The sequence below is a fragment of the Passer domesticus genome, unplaced genomic scaffold (genome assembly GCF_036417665.1).
Source record: "Passer domesticus isolate bPasDom1 unplaced genomic scaffold, bPasDom1.hap1 HAP1_SCAFFOLD_196, whole genome shotgun sequence".
NCBI classification, from domain to species: domain Eukaryota; kingdom Metazoa; phylum Chordata; class Aves; order Passeriformes; family Passeridae; genus Passer; species Passer domesticus.
The window spans coordinates 2,156-16,445 of NW_026989977.1; the positions used below are offsets into that span (position 1 = coordinate 2,156).

General features: G+C 44.3%; 1 long non-coding RNA gene across 1 annotated transcript; it reads left to right on the forward strand.

Moving 5' to 3' along the window:
• The first annotated feature begins 1,470 nt into the window (after nt 1–1,470).
• LOC135292086 (uncharacterized) lies at nt 1,471–13,180 on the forward strand. Its single transcript, XR_010354628.1, has 4 exons — nt 1,471–1,666; nt 1,718–4,869; nt 7,275–8,245; nt 12,283–13,180. It is a non-coding gene; the product is annotated as an uncharacterized LOC135292086 (long non-coding RNA).
• Nucleotides 13,181–14,290: the final 1,110 nt, after the last annotated feature.

Sequence of the window (14,290 nt, forward strand, 5' to 3'; positions counted from 1 at the left end):
CCAATTTTTTAACCCCAAAATTCCCTTTTTTTCCCCCCCCTCCGGGGTTCCCTCCCCTCCCCCCAAATCCCAAAAAAATCTTTGGGAAAAGGGGGGGGGGGAGGGGAGCGGTCACGTGACCCCGCAGCTGCCGCCCCTCCCCCCCCACCCGGCTGCTCCGGGAACAGCTGGAAAAAGGGGGAGGGGATATTTCCTAATTAGCTCCTAATTAATAATCACCATTTCTTAATTATTCATCATGATTAGCTATTATTTCCCATTATTTCCTAATTATTCGCCCTTATTTCCCATCATTAGCAGTTATTTCCGAATTATTTCCCATTATTAATTATTTTTTCCGTTTTTAATAATTATTTCCCAATTACTCTTCATTATTTCTCACCACTAATTATTTTCCCCCATCATTAATTAGCAAACATTCCCAATATTAATAATGATTTTGCAATCAATAACAATTATTTCCCAATACTTCGTTATTATTTCACAATTATTATTAATGATTTCCCATTATTAATCATAATTTCCAATTTTTAATCACTATTTCCTAATTATTAGCCACTACCATCCCAATTAATTAGCGATTATTAGCCATAATCACCCATTAATTAGCTATTATTACCTCATTATTAGCCATAATTCTATTATTATAATAATATCATTAGCCATAATTATTATTACCGCATAATTATCCATTAATTAGCGCTAATTAGCCATTATCCCCCCTCAACATCATTAATTATTAATGGCGTCTCCCCCTTTCCCCATAACAAGCCACGCCCTCTCATTTGCATAACCCCGCCCCTAACTCAAACACCCCCACGTCAATCATCCGCCATAACCCCGCCCCCTTCCCGCCAAAATCCTCCCTCTCCCCTCACGACTAAACCCCGCCTTCCGCCCCTCCCAACCAATCAGCGCTGTCGCTAAGGGAGAAGCAGCCAATCAGCGGCGGCCCCGCGTGGGGGGCGTGGCTTCGCTGCCGTGAGGGGGAGGTGGCGGCCGCCATGTTAGAGGCGGCTGAGGGCGAGCGGGTTGGGGACGTATGGAGGCTATAGGGGCTCTATAGGGGCGGTTTGGGGTTCCAAATGGGGCTGGGGGCTTCTCAAAAGGGTCCTGGGAGGGTTTTCAAGGGGTTTGAGGGGGGTATAGAATGTGGGAGGGGGCGAGGTGGGCGTGAGGGTGTGCGGGGCCTGTGTGGGATCTATAGGGGATCTATAAGGGATCTGTAGGGGGGATTTTTTGGGGGATATCCGGAGTGGTTTTTGGGATATTCCGGAACGTATGGATGGAGGTTGGGGGGGAGGGGAAGGGAACGAGGGGGGGGGGGGTGTTGAGGGTACCTATGGAGGGTGGGGGAGGGGGAGATCTATAGGGGAAGGGAATCTATAGGGACGGGACTTGGGGAATATAAACCGGAGTGGTTTCTGGGGATATCCGGAACCTATAGGGGACTTTGGGGGGGGGGGGGGGGGGGGGGGGGTTGGGCCCTATATGGGACCTATAGGGGATTTTGGGGGGAGATTTTGGGGTCTATAAGGGATTTTTGGAAGGGTTGGGCCCTATATGGGACCTATGGGGTCTGTAGGGGATTTTGGAGGGAGATTTTGGGGTCTATAAGGGATTTTGAAAGAGATTTTGGGGTCTATAGGGGATTTTTGGGAGGGAGGTTGGGCCCTATATGGGACCTGTGGGGTCTATAGGGGATTTTTGGAGGGAGGTTGGGCCCTATATGGGGGCTCTATGGGATTTTGGGGGAGATTTTGGGGTCTATAAGGGATTTGGGAGGGGTTGGGCCCCACATGGGACCTATGGGGTCTATAGGGGATTTTTGGGGGAGATTTTGGGGTCTATAGGGGATTTTTGGGAGGGAGCTTGGGCCCTATATGGGACCTATAGTGGATTTTTGGGGAGATTTTGGGGTCTGTGGGGGATTTTGGGGGGGGCCTGGGCCCTATATGGGACCTGTGGGGTCTATAGGGGATTTGGGGAGGGGCTGGACCCTATATGGGACCTATGGGGGATTTTGGGGGGGGATTTTGGGGTCTATAAGGGATTTTTGGGAGGGTTGGGCCCTATATGGGACCCTGTGGGACCTATAGGGGATTTTTGGGGTCTATAGGGGTTTTTTGGGGGGAGATTTTGGGGTCTATAGGGGATTTTTGGAAGGGTTGGGCCCCATATGGGACCTGTGGGGTCTATAGGGGATTTTTGGGAGGGTTGGGCCCCTATATGGGACCTATAGGGGATTTTTGGGGGGGATTTTGGGGTCTATAGGGGATTTTGGGGGGGTTTGGGCCCTATATGGGACCTGTGGGGGCTATAGGGGATTTTGGGGGAGATTTTGGGGTCTAGAGGGGATTTTTGGGAGGGGTTGGGCCCTATATGGGACCTGTGGGGGGGATTGGAGGGGTCTATAGGGGACTTGGAGGGGGTTGTGGGGCTATAGGGGACGTTTGAGGGGTTCTATAGGGGATTTGGTTGGGCTTGGGTTCTATAGGGGACTCTTGGGGGGTCTGGGGGACCTTATGGGGTCTGTGGGGTCTATAGGGGACCCTGGGGCTCTATAGGGGCTCTATGGGGGGGGTTAAAGGGATTGTTTGGGGTCCTATATGGGACCTATGGGTGGGTTATGGGATCTATAGGGAAAAGTGAGCGGGTTGTGGGATCTGTAAGGGATTGGGGGGGGTATGGGGTCTATAGGGGATATTGGGGGGTTATGGGGTCTGTAGGGGACGTTTGGGGTCTATAAGGGGCGGTTAAAGGGATTTTGGGGGGTCCTAGATGAGACCTGTGGGGGGAGTTCCGGGATCTATAGGGGACATTTGGGTTCTATAGGGGATGGGGGGGGTTTGGGGGTTCTATAGGGGATGTGGGGGTTCTATAGGGGGTTTGAGGGGGTTTTGGGGTCTATAGGGGACATTGGGGCCCTATAGGGGCTCTGTAAGGGGGGGTCTGTAGGATTCCATAGGGGATCTATAAGGGATCCATGGGGAATCCATAGGGGTCCCAAAGCTGATCCATAGGGGATCTATAGGGGACCCATTGGGGATCTATATGGGATCCATAGGGGCTGCCATGGGGGATCTGTGGGGGATCTATAAGGGCTCCCCATAGGGGTTCCCATAGGGGATCTGTACAGGCTCCCATAGGGAACGTATAGGGTACCTATAGGGGATCCAGTGGGGTTCCCATAGGGGATCTGTAGGGGATCCATCGAGGCTTCCATAGGGGCTCCTGGGGGGGATCCATATGGGATCTGTGAGGGATCCATAGGGGCTCCCGTGGATGATCTATAGGTGACTCCATAGGGGCTTCACAGGGCATCCATAGATGATCCATAGGGGATCCATAGGCAATCCATGGACTATCTATAGGGGATCCATAGGGCTCCCCTGGGTGATCCATAGGGGCTCCCATAGATGATTCTATAGGGGATCCATAGATGATTCCATAGGGGATCTATAGGTGATCCATAGACTATCTATAGGGGATCCATAGGGCTCCCACTGGGGATCCATAGGTGATTCCATAGGGGCTCCCTTTGGGGATCCATAGGTGATCTATAGGGGATCCTTAGGTGATCTATAGGGGATCCATAGGTGATCTATAGGGGATCCATAGGTGATCTATAGGGGATCCATAGGTGATCTATAGGGGATCCTTAGGCGATCCATAGGGGCTCCACAGGTGATTCCATTGGTGATCTATAGGGGATCCATAGGACTCCCATTGGTGATCCATAGGGGATCTATAGGGCTCCCATTGGGGATCCATAGGGGCTCCATAGGCGATCCATAGGTGCTCCATAGGCGCTCCAGGGCCCCGCTCCCCAGCGGGGGGCGCTGTCCCGTGCGCCGCCCCCGGGGCCGAGGCCACAGCAAGGCCGGGGTCACCTACGGCCGGGGCCGTATGGATCCCATAGGGGACCCTGCCCTCCGGGGGACCCCGCGGGGGATCCGCCGCGGCCCCGGCACACGCCGGCCCCTACACACCCTATGGATCCTGTAGGGGATCCCACACATCCCCTGTAGGAAATCTGAAATTCCCCTATGGAAAATCCCAAATTGCCCTATAGAAAGTCCCAAATTCCATATGGAAAATCCCAAATTGCCCTATGGAAAATTCCCAAATCCCCTATGGAAAATCCCAAATTCCCTGTAGGGAATCCCAAATTCCCTATAGAAAGTCTTAAATTCCCTATGGGAAATCCCAAATCCCCTATGGAAAATCCCAACTTCCCCTATGGAAAATCCCAAATCCCCTATAGAAATTCCCAAATACCCTATAGAAAGTCCCAAAATTCCTATGGAAAATCCCAATTCCCTATAGAAAAATCTCAAATTCCCTATAGAAAATCCCCAAATCCCCTATAGAAATTCCCAAATCCCCTATGGAAAATCCTGAATTCCCTATGGAAAATCCCAAATTCCCTATAGAAGATCTCAGATCCCCTATAGGAAAATCCAAAATTCCCTATGGGAAATCCCAAATTCCCTATAGAAAATCCCAAAATTCCTATGGAAAATCCCAAATTCCTTATAGAGGATCCCAAATCCCCTATAGAAAATTCCAAATTCCCCTATAGAAAGTCCTACATTCCCTATAGAAAACCACAACTTCCTTATAGAAAGTCCCAAAATTCCTCTGGAAAATCCCAGTTCCCTATAGAAAAATCTCAAATCCCCTATAGAAATTCCCAAATTCCCCTACAGAAAACCCCAAATTCCCTATGGAAAATCACAAATTCCTTGTAGAAAATTCCCAAATTCCCCTGTGGAAAATCCAAAATTCCCCTATAGAAAACCCCAAATCCCCTATAGAAACTCCCCTATGGAAAATCCCAATGGAAAACCCCAAATCCGAGCACAGGTAAGGGGGGAAAAATGGAAAATTTGGGGGAAAACGGAAAAATTTTGAAAAAAATGGAAGAATTTGGGGAAAAAAAGGAAAAATTTGGGAAAAAATTGGGAAAATTGGGGAATTTTGGGGAAGAAATTGAATTTTTTTGGGGAAAAATGTGGAATTTTTGAAAAAAAATTTGGAATATTTGGAGAAAAATTTGAATTTTTGAGGAAAAAATGGTGGAATTTTGGGGGGGAAATTGAATTTTTTTGGGGAAAAATGTGGAATTAAAAAAAATTTGGAATGTTTGGGGGAAAAAATTGAATTTGTGGGGAAAAAATGGTGGAATTTTGGGGGGAAAAGAGGAATTTTTGGGGAAAGTGTTGGAATTTTGGGGAAAAAATGAATTTTGGGGGGAAAACCCTGGAATTTTTGAAAAAAATTGGAATATTTGGGGGGAATATGGAATTTTTTTTGGGGAAAAATGGTGGAATTTAGGGAAAAATGGAATTTGGGGGGAAAAATGGAATTTTTGGGGAAAAATTGGAACTTTTTGGGGAAAATAGGGTCAAATTTTTGGAAAAAAATATTGGAATTTTGGGGAGAAATCCCTGGAGTTTGGAATTCCCAGAATTCCAGGATTTTTGGGCAATTTTTTAAAATTTAATTTTATTTTTGGGGGGGGATTTTATTGGGACTTTTGGGAAATTTTGGGAATTTTTTGGTGAAATTTGGGAATATTTTAGGATTTTTGAGGTGAAATTTTTGGGGTATTTTTATTTTTGGAAAACATTTTGAGATTATTTTGGATAAAGTTTTGGGAATTTTGGGGGAAATTTTGGAATATTTTAGGATTTATGGGGGGATTTTCTGAGGTTTTTTGGGGATTTTTTTTAATTTTTGGGTGAAATATTTTGGGAATTTTTGGGAAATTTGGGAAGTTATTTTCTTAATTTTTAGGGATTTTGGGGACATTTTTTTAGATTTTTGGGGATTTTTGGGTGAAATATTTTGGGATTTTTGGGGAATTTTTTTCTTCATTTTTGGGGGTTTTTTTCTTCTTTTTTGGGGATTTTTTTTAGATTTTTGGGTGAAATATTTTGGGATTTTTGGGAAATTTGGGGTTTTTTTTCGTTATTTTTAAGGAATTTTTTGGGGGACATTTTGGGACTTTTTTGGGAATTTTCGGACCCCTCCCCCAAAGGCGTGGGGGTCTCTCGTGGCCCCTCCACGTAAGAACCGGAGGCAGAAAATTGGGACAAAATTCCCAGAATTTGGGGAATTCCCAAAATTCCCATGGGAACCACCCCAGGAACGGAGCCCGACACAAAATTGGGGGAAAAAATCGGAATTTTGGGCATTTTTGGGATGAAATTTGGGGGATTTTTTTTTAATTTGGGCAATTTTGGGGATGAAAATTGGAATATTTGGATTAAATTTGGGTGGAAATTTGGGATTTTTGGATAAATTTTGGGATTTTGGAATGAAATTTTGGATTTTTTGGGGAAATTTGGGGATTTTGGGGTAAAATTTGGGGATTTTTGACGAAATTTTGGGGATGAAAATTGGAATATTTTGATTAAATTTGGGGGTTTGGGGGCAAATTTGGCATTTTTTGATAAATTTTGGGATTTTAGAAGGAAATTTTGGAATTTTTTTTGGGAAATTTTGAGATTTTGGGATTTTTTTTTTGAATTTGGGCAATTTTTGGGATGAAAATTGGAATTTTTTTGATTAAATTTGGTTTTTTTGGGGGGGAAATTTGGCATTTTTGTATAAATTTTGGGATTTTAGAATGAAATTTTGGGATTTTTTTTAAATTTGGGGATTTTGGATGAAATTTTGGGGATTTTTTTGGAATTTGGGGGGATTTTTGGGATGAAAATTGGAATATTTTGATTAAATCTGGGAGTTTTGGGGGGAAATTTGGGATTTTTGGGAATAAATTTTGGATTTTGGGATGAAATCTTCCAGATTTAGGAGATTTGGGGAATGAAAATTGGAATTTTTTTGGGATTTGGGGGATTTTGGGTAAAATTTTGGGATTTTTGTGTTGAAAATTTGAAGTTTTGGGGATTTTTTGATAAAATTTTGGAACTTTTTAGGATGAAATTTGGGATTTTTTAATGAAATCCATGAATTACAAAGAAAATTCCATTTTTTGAGAAATTCCATGATTTTTTTTGTCAATTTGGGGAGAAATTCTGAGATTTTGGGGGGATTTTGAGGGGAATTTGAGGAAAATTTCTATTTTTAGGGAAAAAATTGGGGGAAATTTGGGCATTTTGGAGAAGAATTTTAATAATTTTGGGGTAAATTTCAGGATTTTTAATTAATTTTTGGTAAATTTCAGGAATTTTTGTTAATTTTGGGTGAAATTTTGTTGAATTTTGGGATAAATTTCAGGAATTTTGGGTTTTTCCCTCCTGCAGGTCGAGGCCACCGAGGGACAAAATCTGGAGAAAAAAAATTGGAATTTTGGAGCTTTTTTTGGAGTTTTTTTTAGGAATTTTTTGAGCCTTTTTTAGGGAATATTTGGGATTTTTTGGGCATTTTTCCCTCCTTTTTTTGAGATTTTTTTTGCTTTTTTTTGAGCTTTTAAAGAACTTTTTGTTCAAATTTTTTCACCCTTTTTAGGGCTTTTTTTATTAGTTTGGGGTTTTATTTTTTAACCTTTTTGGAGCTTTTTTTTTTTTCCTTTTTTAAGATTTTTTTTCATCTTTTCAGGGAAAATTTCCCATTTTTAATAAAAATCCTTCATTTCACTGCATTTCCTTCCTTTAAATAAACCTTAATAAAGATTTCCATTTAAATTTATTTAATCGAATTCTTTCTTTCCCTCCAAAACTCCCAATTTCCCCCCAAAAATCCCCATTTTTTCCCCAAAAATCCCCTTTTTTTTCCCCAAAAAAATCCCTTTCCCCCCCCAAAATTCCCCTCTTTCCCCCCCAATAAAAATCCCCTTTTTTCCCTCTATAACTCCCGGGAATTTCCCCATAAAATTCCCGCGTTTTCCCCCCAAAATTCCCAATTTTTTTCCCCCGGGAATGACGCAAAATCCGTGACTCAAAAATCGGGAATTTCCCCCACGTGGGCGTGGCCTCCTCAAGCCCCGCCCCCTCCGCTCTCCACCAATCAAATCCATTGTGGGCGTGGTTTTCACCCCCTGTTATAACCCCGAGGCCGCGGGTTCGAATCCCGGCATTTCCTTTCCGCCATGTCGATGGTCGCGGCGGTCGCGGCCACCGCGAGGTGTCCGGGGCGGATTTGGGGACATCCCGAGGGTGTCCCCAAGGGGGTGGCACCGTCCCCACCTCGTCACTTCACCTTCGAACCCCTCCCGCCGCCCCCCGGCCCCTCCAGGCCTCGGCGGCGGCATCGCCGCGTTCTTTACCCGCCCGCTGTGAGTATGGGAGAGATTTTTTTCGGGTTTTTTTGGGGGGGTTTTGCCTGAATTTGGAGTTTTTGGGGTGGTTTGGTTCACCCTATATCCCTTAAATCCCCTATAGATATCAGAAGTCGCCTATAGCCTCGCTTAAACCCCCCTGTACTCGCCCAAATTCGCCAAAAAACTTGTAAAAATTGCCCAAAACTTCTAAAATTGTCCCCAAACTTCCTCCAAATTCGCCTCAAACTTCTAAAATCTGCCCTAAATTTCCCAAACTCGCCGCGTTCCCCCTCAAAATGGCCCTGAACCCCCTCAGATCTGCCCTAAGCCTCCCTAAATTTCTCAAACTCGCCCTAAACCCCCCCCAAACTCGTCCTAAATCCCCCCAAACTCGTCCTAAACTCCTCCAAACTCGTCCTAAACTCCAGATTCTTCCTGAATTGCCCCAAACTCGTCCTAAACTTCCCCAAATCCTTCCTAAACTCCCCCCGATTTCCTCTAACCCCCCCAAAACTCGTCCCAAACTCCCCCAAATTCCCCCAAAATCCCCAAAACTCATCCTAAACTCCCCCAAATTCCCCCTAAACCCCCCAAACTCCCCCTCCCAAAGCTCCCTATACCCCCAAATCCCCTATAGATCCCCCTGTACCCCCCAAATCCCCTATAGATCCCCCCCAAACCTCTCCCAAATCCCAAATTCCAGGAATTCCCCGGCCGGAATCCAAAATTGGCCTCATTTCCCGCAGGGGTGGGGGAGGCTGAGTCACTTCCACCCTCTCCGCTCTGACTCAGCCTTTCCTGGCACCCTCAGTGGAGGATTTGGGCTCCTCCCCACCGATTCTTTGCTCCACGCTGGGATTTATTTGACCAAAAAGATGGAATTTTTTATCCCAGAGTGGGAATTATTTGCCCTAAAATTGGAATTATTTACCCCAGGGGGGCGTTAATTTCCCCAAACTCTTGGGAAGCTAAGCAGGATCCACGCGGGTCACCACTTGGATGGGTTCCCCAGTCTGACTAGGGGAATATTTACCCCAAAAAGGGACTTTTTTCCCCAAAAATGGATTTATTTTCTCCCAAAACAAATGGGAATTTTATCCCAAAATGGGATTAATTTGCCTCAAAAAAGGGATTTATTTTCCCCAAAATATAAATTATTTACCCCAAGGGGCGTTAATTCCCCCAAACCCTTTTGGAAGCTAAGCAGGGTCCACCCGGGTCACCACTTAGATGGGTTCCCCTAAGTGACTAAAGGATTATTTACTCCAAAAAGGAACTTTTTTCCCCCAAAAATGGATTTATTTTCCCCAAAACAAATGGAATTTTATCCAAAAAATAGAAATTATTTGTCCCAAAATCGGATTTATTTGCCCCAAAATAGGAATTATTTACCCCAGAGGGGGTTAATTCTCCCAAACCTTTTGGGAAGCTAAGCAGAGTCCACCCAGGTCACCCCTTGGATGGGTTCCCCAGTCTGACTAGGGGAATATTTACCCCAAAAAGGGATATTTTTCTTCCCAAAAACGGATTTATTTTCCCCCAAAACAAATGGAATTTTATCCCAAAATGGGATTAATTTGCCTCAAAAAAGGGATTAATTTGCCCCAAAACATAAATTATTTACCCCAAGGGGCGTTAATTCCCCCAAACCCTTTGGGAAGCTAAGCAGGGTCCGCCCAGGTCACCCCTTGGATGGGTTCCCCAACCTGACCCAAAAGGGGCTTTTTTCCCATAAAAAGGGATTTTTTTTCCCCCAAAAATGGATATATTTACCCAAAAACAGAGGGAATTTTTATCCCAGAGTGGGAATTATTTGCCCCAAAATTGGAATTTTTGCCCCAGGGGGCGTTAATTCCCCCAAACTCTTTGTGAAGCTAAGCAGGGTCCGCCCGGGTCACCCCTTGGATGGGTTCCCCAACCTGACCCAAAGGGGCTTTCTTTTCCCCAAAAATGGATTTATTTTCCCCAAAACAAATGGAATTTTATCAAAAAAATAGGAATTATTTGCCAAAAAATTTGATTTATTTTCCCCAAAAAAAGGATTTATTTTCCCCAAAATATAAATTATTTACCCCAAGGGGCGTTAATTCCCCCCAAACCCTTTTGGAAGCTAAGCAGGGTCCACCTGGGTCACCACTTGGATGGGTTCCCCAACCTGACCCAAAAGGGGCTTTTTTCCCATAAAAAGGGATTTTTTTTTTTCCAAAAAATGGATATATTTGCCCAAAAACAGAGGGAATTTTTATCCCAGAGTGGGAATTATTTGCCCCAAAATTGGAATTATTTACCCCAGGGGGGGTTAATTTCCCCAAACTCTTGGGAAGCTAAGCAGGATCCACCTGGGTCACCACTTGGATGGGTTCCCCTAAGTGACTAAAGGATTATTTACTCCAAAAAGGAACTTTTTTCCCCAAAAATGAATTTATTTTCCCTCAAACAAATGGAATTTTATCAAAAAAATAGAAATTATTTGTCCCAAAATGGGATTTATTTGCCCCAAAATAGGAATTATGTACCCCAGAGGGGGTTAATTCTCCCAAACCTTTTGGGAAGCTAAGCAGGATCCACCCGGGTCACCCCTTGGATGGGTTCCCCAACCTGACCCAAAAGGGGCTTTTTTCCCATAAAAAGGGATTTTTTTTTTCCCCAAAAATCGATATATTTACCCAAAAACAGAGGGAATTTTTATCTCAGAGTGGGAATTATTTGCCCCAAAATTGGAATTATTTGCCCCAGGGGGGATTAATTCCCCCAAACCCTTTGTGAAGCTAAGCAGGGTCCGCCCGGGTCACCCCTTGGATGGGTTCCCCAACCTGACCCAAAGGGGCTTTCTTTTCCCCAAAAATGGATTTATTTTCCCCAAAACAAATGGAATTTTATCAAAAACGGGAATTATTTGCCAAAAAATTTGATTTATTTGCCCCAAAAAAGGATTTATTTTCCCCAAAATATAAATTATTTACCCCAAGGGGCGTTAATTCCCCCAAACCCTTTGTGAAGATAAGCAGGGTCCACCAGGGTCATCCCTGGGATGGGTTCCTCAATCTGACCCAAAAGAGGCTTTTTTCCTGTAAAAAGGGATTTTTTTCCCCAAAAATAGATTTATTTACCCAAAACCAGAGGGAATTTTTATCCCAGAGTGGGAATTATTTGCCGCAAAATTGGAATTATTTGCCCCAGAGGGGATTAATTCCCCCAAACCCTTTGGGAAGCTAAGCAGGGTCCACCCAGGTCACCTCTTGGATGGGTTCCCCAACCTGACCCAAAAGGGGCTTTTTTCCCATAAAAAGGGATTTTTTTTTTTTCCCAAAAATGGATATATTTACCCAAAAACAGAGGGAATTTTTATCCCAGAGTGGGAATTATTTGCCCTAAAATTGGAATTTTTGCCCCAGGGGGCGTTAATTCCCCCAAACCCTTTGTGAAGCTAAGCAGGGTCCGCCCAGGTCACCCCTTGGATGGGTTCCCCAACCTGACCCAAAGGGGCTTTCTTTTCCCCAAAAATGGATTTATTTTCCCCAAAACAAATGGAATTTTATCAAAAAACGGGAATTATTTGCCAAAAAATTTGATTTATTTGCCCCAAAAAAGGATTTATTTTCCCCAAAATATAAATTATTTACCCCAAGGGGCGTTAATTCCCCCAAACCCTTTGTGAAGATAAGCAGGGTCCACCAGGGTCATCCCTGGGATGGGTTCCCCAACCTGACCCAAAAGAGGCTTTTTTCCTGTAAAAAGGGATTTTTTCCCCAAAAAATAGATTTATTTACCTAAAACCAGAGGGAATTTTTATCCCAGAGTGGAATTATTTGCCCCAAAATTGGAATGTTTGCCCCAGGGGGCGTTAATTCCCCCAAACCCTTTGTGAAGCTAAGCAGGGTCCGCCCGGGTCACCCCTTGGATGGGTTCCCCAACCCACCTTTCCCCATCTCTAATCCCATTTCCCACAGGATTTTTTCCCAAAATTCCGTGAATTTTCCCCAAAATTCCAGGAATTCCCCCCATCCTGGTGATCCCTGACCCCAACTTTGGAATCTTCCCCCCCCTTCCAGGTGCGCCGCCCCCTCCCCTCGGAAGAACCCAGCGCCGCCAAGCGACTCCTGCTGCTCCTCCTGGCCGTGGTGGGCACCCAAATCTACAACGCGCCGGGTGACGTCGCCGATTGTCACCTCGGGGGGGACAAGGACCCCCCTGGGGACACCCCCAGTCCCAGAGGGACCCCAAATCCCCAACGGCACAGCGGTGGCGGCACCCATGGGTGGCTCCTGCCCCTCGGTGTTGGCGTCACCTCCGTTGTCACCTTTGTCGCCGCCTGTGTCGCCCCCTGCTGGCAGCAGGACACGATGAGGACCCCCCCCCAAATTGGGGGTGGCGCCCAGGACGGCCACGCCCCCCTGGATTAATTAACGAGGTCGTTAATTAAGGTCGGAGAGCTCCGGGTTGGAAGAAGACGCCGGCGTTGGACGATCCCAGTTTGGAACTGGGAGGACTGGAAAGGGGCGGAGTCACGGATTGAGGGGGGGTTTTGCCATTCCCTGATTAATTAGCTGGTTAATTAACCGCTAATTAATGACCAGCTCGTTAATTAGCTGCCAGTTAAGGTGGGAACAAGCCCCATGCTGGAATTTTGAGGTTGCCCAATCCCAGTTTGGCACTGGGAGCACTGGAAAGGGGCGTGGTCAGGTTGGCCTCGTTAACGAGGTTTTAATTAACGAGGTCACCTCTACCTCAGCTTCAGCACCTGTGGCTGCTGAATTTATTAATTATTTATTGCTAATTATTTATTTGCTATTTATTTATTATTTATTTGTCATTATTTATTTGCCATTATTTATTTGTTGCTATTTATTAATTATTTATTGATTAATTACCTCTGGATTATTTATTGCGATCCCATTTCAGGGGCCTTATTTAATGTTTTTAATTAATTAAACTCATCAATTGAATTAATTAACGGGAGTTGTGTCGTTATTGGAATTTCCTGTGGTCAGAATTGGGGGGAAAATTATGGAAAAAATCCCAATTTTTGGCCATTTTATCCCAAAATTTTTATGGAAAAATAATGAGAAAATCCCAATTTTTGGCATTTTCAGCCCAAGTCGGATTTTTATTGACCCGACGCAGAGAATACAAAGTCACAAAAGTAACAAAAAACCAAAAAAATTCCATTTTTTATTTAAAAAAAGAAATAAAAGGTAAAAAAAGCTCAAGTTTGTTCCCATTTTTTGGGAAAAACAAAAAAAATCCAAAGGAAAATCCAATTTTTCCTCTCAAACCCACATTTGGTGGCACTCATGACCCAAATTTGGGACAATTTTCCCAAATTCTGGGGGTTTTTCCCTACATTTTAAATTTTTCCCCAAATTTTGAGTTTTTCCCCCAACTTCATAAATTTTTCCCAAATTTTTAAGGTTTTTTCCCAATTTTTAAATTTTTCTTATCAATTTTTGAGCTTCTTTCTTGGAATTTTTAGGGTTTTCCCAAATTTGATGTTTTTCCCAATTTTGGGGGAGTTTTTTCTAATTTTTTTTTGTTTGTTTTTCCCAATTTTTAGGGGTTTTTTTTCCCAAATTTTTTTTTTGTTTTTTTCCCAAATTTTGGGGTTTTTTCCCCAAAATTAAGAACTGGAAGTTTGGGAAGAGCCCCCAGTGTTGGGTTGGCCAATCCCAGTTGAGCACTGGGAGCACTGGGAATGATGGGAATTCCCCTTCAAGTCATTAATTAGCCAATTAATCATCCCCTAATTAATTAGAGATCGTTAATTAGCCATGAGAACTCAATGGGACCAAGCCAAGGCTGGGTGTTGGGTTGGCCAAGCCCAGTTGGGCACTGGGAGCACTGGGAATGCCGGAAACGCTCCGGAACCATGGAATGATGGGAATTCCCCATGTCCCCACTTAATTAATGAGTGAATTCACCCCTAATTAATTAGAGACCGTTAATTAGCCATGAGAACTCAATGGGACCAAGCCGAGGTTGGGTGTTGGGTTGGCCAAGCCCAGTTGGGCACTGGGAGCACTGGGAACGCCGGGAACGCACCGGAACCATGGAATGATGGGA